The following is a 7,091-nucleotide window of genomic DNA, read 5'->3' as shown; positions in this document are numbered from 1 at the left end:
GTCGGGGCTCGAGGGCCGGGACCGCTTCTGGGAGGAGTGTCGGGGCAAACTCGTGACCCCTGACCTGTCTCACCGTCCCCCGGCCCCGGCGCCGGCCGAGAGCACGGGTCCGCCGGCTGCGCTCCGCCCCGGGGCCCACCGCGCAGGCGCCGCCGGCCACGGTTCCCACGGCGACGGGGGCGCTTCCACGCCCGAGGCCCCGCCCCCAGCAGGCTAGGCTGCGCTGGGCCGCGGGCGGCGCGGGCAGGTGCCAAGGGCTGCGGGCAGGTGGAGGCACGGCGGGCCGGCGGCGGCGGCTCTAGGGTAGGTTGAGCGGCGGCGGCGGTAGATGGGGGCAGGCCATCCGCCCCCTGTCCCCGGCCTGCAAGGGGGCCGGGGAGGCGGCGGCCGGCGATGGCCGCCAAGTTTCTGCTCGGCTGAGGCCCCGGGAGAAAAGTTGGCAAAGTTGGCCGGGGAAGAGGTGGGGACCCGGTGGATCTCCCGGGGCTTTGGGTCTGCGGGGAGAAGGCATCTCGATTTGGGAGCCGGGAGGTCTGTCTCTCGAGACTTGGGAGTGGATCCCGCGGGAAGATCCCTCACTGGGCAGCCAATGGATCCCACGCCACCCGGTTGAAGACTTGGGAGTCGATCCCAGGAGTGGATCGGGCACTGGTGGCCTGGGGTCCCATACGATCCCCAGCCTGGGGGTGACTGTGGACGGTGATTGGAAACTGGGAGCTAGTTGATCCCTCTCCTCTGACCCCCACTGGTCCGAGCCTTGGGAGTGATTCCGAGAGGAGATCTGGTGGCCGGGAGCTGGGGTATCGCTGGAGATCCGTACCCAGCCTGGAACTGCTAGGATCCGGACGTCCGTGCAGGTTGGAGGCCCAGGAGGTGGACACTGGGAAGCGGGGGTGCTGATCGAGGCGGAGCCCGGGGCGAAGGGATCCTCCGGGCACCTGGAGCGGTGGAGAGAGCAGCGCGCGGGGCCCCACGGGCTCCGGGGCTCCGGACGCGCCCTCCCTGCAGGGCCTGCGCACCCCTCCGCGCGCCTTCTCAGGGCAGAGGCGCCCTGATGGGATTAAGGCTCAATCCCCCTGCTCCCGGTAGGCTCGGGTGGCCCCCACCCCGCTGGCGGCGCTGCCTAGGGCTACAGGCGGGACCCAGGGGAAGGGAAGCGGCCCGTTGACCCCCGAGCCGGGCCCGACCTTTCCACACCCTCCTAGCACACACTCGGCACGGAGCCGCGGCGCCGCGCCCTGAAACCCTGCTTCTCCGCTGGTCGGTAGCCGGTCGGTAGTGGGGCTGCCGTGTGACCTCCGCGCGCCGCCTAGGTGGCCAGGGCTTCCTGCCCGCGGGACTGAACTTTCTCCAGACAGGAGCTGCCATTACCTTTTGGAAAGGAAAGGGCTATACCTGTTGCACAAAGAAAGTGCTTTTTCTTTGCAGCTTCTTTGTGACCTTGGACAAAACACTTAACCTCTCTGAGCCCGGGTCTCCCTTTCGGGCGAAATGGAGTGGGGGTGGGGGTCACAGTCCTCTCTCGTCTGGGTGCCTGGCAGGATTAATAGGTATAAAAGGTCTGAAACAGGTACAGGCTCTGTAAATATTAGTGGGCCCTCGTTCTGTGGTCTCTCCCTTGTCTCATGCCCTGCCGCTTCCCCTCAGGTATCTGAAGGAAGGCTCCAGAAACCCAACTTGCCGTCTTTTTAAACTGCAGGATTAGGCAGATATTTAACTTAGTCTTTCTTCCAAAGGGGTTTAATTGCCCCTCTGATCCCCCTTGCAGAGAGAAGCTCTAGGGTTTGGCTAATCAGTAACCAGGGCATTTGGACAAGACTTCTCCCTTGGCCCAGCTTTCCCTTCGCTAATCCATCGAAGCTCCTGGACAAACATGCATTCACCCTCAGACACCGGTGTCTCATCCTTGGGACAGTTCCAGAGGGAGTTGTGCATCCACTAGGCACGGTCCTGGTGGTTTTATGGGGAATCCTTTTTAAAGGATTTGCATGCTTGACAAGGGTGCAATTATCCTACAGAAGTACAGGGTTTCATTCAGTACAGTGTCTAGACATGTGAGAAGCTCATTCGGTCAACCAGTGTGTGTATTGAGCACCTACTATGTGGCAGACACTAGAAATGGTGGACCCAGGGCAATATAGGGTCTGTCCTCCTGGCTTGCGATCTAGCTGTGAGCAATCAGCTTGCCCTGCAGTCCAGTGAGGCAGCTGTACTGATTCTTGATGTTGGGGGTATAACCCTCACCCCAGATTCTTAGTCTGGAGGTGCCCCACCCCCCCTTGGAGGTCCTGGGGGCTGGCTTTTATTCAGGGCTGACTTTGGCAGGAGAATGGAACAGCCCACTATCTGGCCGCGAGCCTTTCTCCCCTCTCAGCATCACCAGAATACATCTCTGACCATCTCAGAAAAAGAGCCCCAGAGGGATGTTTTAAATGTGCATTCATTAATTAATTCATTCAACAAATATTTCAAGACACCATGTCAAAGAGGAGGCACACCCTTAAGGGGTAAATTCTTTGTGAAAAGAGGCAGTTGCTCAGAAGGAGAGAGCTGTGATAATGGGAAGAGGGGCTGAGGGCTTCTGACCTGGAGTGGGGGATGGTGGGCAGGGGGTTTGTTTCTTGGAGAGCGTGCCCGTGGGTAGAGGATGGCGTTATGTGCTGGAAAGAGGGAACAGAAAGGCCTGGGTGCCTGGACGGAGGAGGGAGCATAGGGTGTTGGCTGGAGATCCTGGCAGGGGCCAGGACAACCATTCCCAGGGGTTTGGACTTTATACTGGGGCACTGGGGCACTGTGGGAGTTTCTCTGGGGGAGAGGGATGGAGTCAGATGTGTGTTTTGGGAAGCTTGCCCATCTCTTGGGGAGGCTGGATGGGAGATGGTGTGCCAGGAGGCTGGAGACTGCTCGAAAAATCCAGGTGAGAGGTGATGACGGAACTGAACTTGGATAGAGACAGTGGTCAGTGTTGTGTTTCAAGAGCCACGCGGTTGAAGACCCCTTCCTGGAGGCATGGCAGTCAATCTGGAGAAGGAAACCCCCAGTGGAGGTGGCCTGAATATTTTAAGTGTCAGTATTTCATTCAAGTCAGCAAACCTTCCTGAGCATCTGTTGTCACCTGCCCTGGGAGGGTCATAAACATCTGAGGGGACTTTACCTTGGAACCCTCACCATCTTCCTGTGTGAGGGGGTGGGGCTCGTCAGTCCCATTTTACAGATTCAGGACTCAGTGTTGTGGCGGTGAGGTCTTTGTCAGCTGCCAGTGGCAGAGCAGGGATTTGAACTTGCTTCCAGCTTGCAAATCCAGGATGTTTGGAGTTAGGGAAGTTGAATAGAGAAGCCACAAATGTTGGTGAGGTTGGGTCAGGGTGCAGCAGGGGTAAACCCAGGGAGGCTTCCAGGAGGAGGCAGGGATAGAAAGGAGGGAGTCGGCCAGGGAGACTTGGGGGCAAACCCTGGCGCTGCCCCTTCCTGGCTGTGGTCTGAGGCCATGGTATTTGGTTTGAGACTCAGTGTCCTCATCTGTAAAATGGGCTCATGATAGGATACTCCCCTCCCTCAAAGGGTTGTTATACAAGTTGAGAGAAGCAGTGCATGGACATTACCAGGCATAGTGTCCACACTGGTCTGTGCCCACTAAGTAGTGGGTATGATTATTATAATAGATGTCATCACGGCATGTCATTATGTGTATATATATATATATATATACACACACACACACACACACACACACACACACACATACACACACACACTATATATATATATAGTGTTTCAGGCATGTGGTGCTTGCCTCTTCCAACCTGGTGTGTTTGGTGGGTGGGCGGGGGGGACGTTGGGCGACCACGGGTGACACTTGAGCTGAGTCTTAAAGGAGGAGAGGGCAGGGATGAGGACATTGCAGGCAGCAGGAGCAGGACAGGCAAAGGCAGGGCCATTAGGAGAACTGTGTGCTCATTGGTATACCCAGAATACAGGGTGTGTTGAAGAAATAAAAGTTAGACCATTGGCAACAAAAATTCTCTTTACACCCCCTGCCGCTCCCTAAATACCCAAACAGGAAGGCTTTGGCAGGTTTGGGATTGAGAGGAGGGCAGGGGGAATCTCTGTCCAGGAGTTTCACATTTCTTCCCCCACTCACCCATCCAGATTATAGGAGTGTGACCCCAGACAAGCCATTCCCCTCCTGGGACCTCAATTTCTTTCTCTGTAAAATGGGAGGATTGGAGAGAATGTAGAGAAAGCACATAACACATCAGAGCAACTGCTTTTCACTGAACCCTTTACATGTGCTGGGTTCTGGGCGAAGCTCTTTTGTTCTTTTTTTATTCTTCACAACAAACACAGGCGATGCCTGCTTTGGGGACCCTTGATTCTGCAGTTTATAAAACTGAGGCTTTGAGGGGTCCTTCTGCCCAAGACCACTACCGAAACTCCCGTCATTCACAAAGAAGCTAACAAAGTTTGAATTGAGAGATACACACACATGCACACACAAATTTTTTTTTCCTTCAATGTGATGGATATTTTATTGAGCATCTTCTATGGGCAAGTCAAAAGAGCCTCTGCCCTTAGGAATTCACTCCACAGAAATCTGGTCAATTGGATGGGAGGAAGGGAGGGGGAAGGCAAATTGAGACAAATATGGAAATGATTATGGATTGACTTCTGAGAAGTAGTTATCACTGCCACATTTGCTAATTGCTCAGTTGAGTGACCTTTGAAATGTTGTATAGCCTTGTCTCCACTGAGAATATAAAATACATCCCCAAAGGCTGATCTTTGGATATTTACATCACTGAGTCAGAAGAGATACACATACACACACACACACACACACACACACACACTCACACACACAGTATAATAATAACATATAATATATATATTATGGTAAAATAACATGTAACATACCAAACACTTCAAAAACGGCAAAATGAATTTACGTTAAGTGAAAAGTAAAATCCCGCCCAAGACCCCCAATCCCATTCCTCAGAGATAACGCAGTCAGCAGTTCCCTCGACCCTCCAGAAACTTTCCACATACATATGCTCTGTTTACTTCTTCCCAAGCCCTTATCACACTCTGCTATCTTAAGTTGTTTTTTGGGGTTTTTTTGGTCCACTCTGGAACCAGATGGAAAGAATTGCATCTTGGTTCTGCCACTTATTGTCTGTGTGACCTTGGGCAGGTGACTTAACCTCTCTGAGCCACAGTTTCCTCATCGGCAAATGGAGATAATAACGGGTCTTACCTCTGAGGGTTGCTGTGAGGAGGAAGTGAAAAGGAACAGGCACATGGTCAGTGCTCGGTATGTGTTGCTTCTTGTTCCTTGTGGTGGTTGTAGTGGAGGTGGTATTGCTTCCTCCCCCTCTAGATGACGCTCCAAGAAGGCAGAAACCCTATTTGTCTTCACTGCTGTTTCCTTAGTAAACAGTTGTGGAATAAAGAAATGAATCGGTATATGTGGACATATGCTTTGAACAACAACAATCATAAGACAAAGAATTTCACGCAGAAATTAAAAATAAATGTGGACCCATTTTAGACCGTGTTGACTTACTGCACTCTTTTAAAAAACTGAACAATACTTCAATGCCTGAAGGTGCTATTAGTTATTGAGCACATGCCCTGCTGGTGAGCATTGAGTGGTTTGTTTTCTTGCTATAACACACAGTGTCACGGTGACATCCCTGCTCATGTGTCTTTGCATACTTGTTGTAGTCGATGGGAGGGCACATTCCAAGATGGGGAACAGTTGGGATATAGGGTGTTTAGAATGTTGATCTCACCTGCTCAGTTTCCCTCCAGAGTGGCTGTACCTTTCCTACTCCTTCCAAGGCTGGAAACACATAGTCCTTTGTGTCAGTCAGGTTTCTCCATGATAATACTGTGTAACAAACATCTCCCAAATCACAGTGATTTTTTTTTTTGTCTGCATTGGGTCTTTGTTGCTGTGCATGGGCTTTCTCTAGTTGTGGTGAGTGGGGCTATTCTTCATCGTGGTGCACGGGCTTCTCATTGTGGTGGCTTCTCTTGTTGCGGAGCACAGGCTCTAGGCATGTGGGCTTCAGTAGCTGTGGCACACGGGCTCAGTAGTTGTGGCTCGCGGGCTCTAAAGTGCAGGCTTAGTAGTTGTGGCGCATGGGCTTAGTTGCTCCGCGGCATGTGGGATCTTCCCGGACCAGGGCTCGAACCCGTGTCCCCTGCATTGGCAGGCAGACTCTTAACCACTGTGCCACCAGGGAAGTCCCTGCAGTGACTTTTAACAGCAAACATTTGTTTCGTACTTGGGGGTCATCAGATGGCTTGGCTGACCTTGCCTGGGCTTGGCAGGGAGGCTGGATTCCAGGCTTTGGTTTGGGTTCCCGTCTGCCCTGTGTATCTTCATCTTGGTACCCAGGCTGACAGGCAGCAGCCAGCCAGGACGTGCTCTTCTGTGGTGGACAACAGATGCTCAGGAGCTCACTGGGAACCTGCAGAGACTCCGAAAGCCTCCCCTTGGAACTGGGAAGGTGTCATTTCTGCCCTCATTCTCTTGGCCAAAGCAAGTCACGTGGCCAAACTCAATATCAATGAGATGGAAGTACGATCCTCTCATGGAGGCTGAGAGGGAGCTAGTATATATCTTCTGAGCAGGAATACAGCCTGCCACATGGGTCAGGAAGGTCCTTGCCAAGGTGGAGGGTCCGCCCAGAGGTGGCAGTGAGCATCGTGGCTCATGATTTGTGGGGGACACATCAAAGCAGGGGTCTGGGTAAGGCGACCCGGTTTGTGAGAACTCCCAGAACAGGAAGTTCACCTCTCTGAGCCTCAGTTTCCTCATCTGGAAAATGGGAATAATGCGTCTTCTCTGGCAGAGCTGCTGTGAAGCTTGAAACAGTATTGGATAAGGAGGTGCTTTCTGTGACATGAGGTGCGAAGGTGAGGGATAATCGTCTTGATGGTGGTTTTTGCTCTGGACTTTGTTCCTCAGGCTCTGGTACCTGTAGCCAGTGGACTGGGAGATCCCAGTGAGGCCAAGGGGAGGCTGTGGAGGTGATCAATCTGGCTTCAAATCCCAGCTCTGCTCCTTATGGTCCTCGTGACCC

The 7,091-nt window shown here is 53.2% G+C and overlaps 1 protein-coding gene across 2 annotated transcripts in view; it reads left to right on the top strand.

Moving 5' to 3' along the window:
- Positions 1–225: 225 nt before the first annotated feature.
- KIAA1671 (KIAA1671 ortholog) overlaps positions 226–7,091 on the top strand; it is a 186,173-nt gene continuing 179,307 nt past the window's right edge. The window contains exon 1 of one of the 2 annotated variants that reach the window (XM_030860670.2): positions 226–303. The gene's annotated coding sequence lies outside the window, so the exon portion shown is untranslated. Of the gene's footprint in view, positions 304–801; positions 858–7,091 lie in introns of those variants that run through there. The other variant, XM_030860667.2, reaches the window with a different exon arrangement.

Source organism: Globicephala melas, chromosome 13 (genome assembly GCF_963455315.2).
Source record: "Globicephala melas chromosome 13, mGloMel1.2, whole genome shotgun sequence".
NCBI lineage: Eukaryota > Metazoa > Chordata > Mammalia > Artiodactyla > Delphinidae > Globicephala > Globicephala melas.
This window is presented reverse-complemented; position numbering and strand designations above follow the sequence as displayed.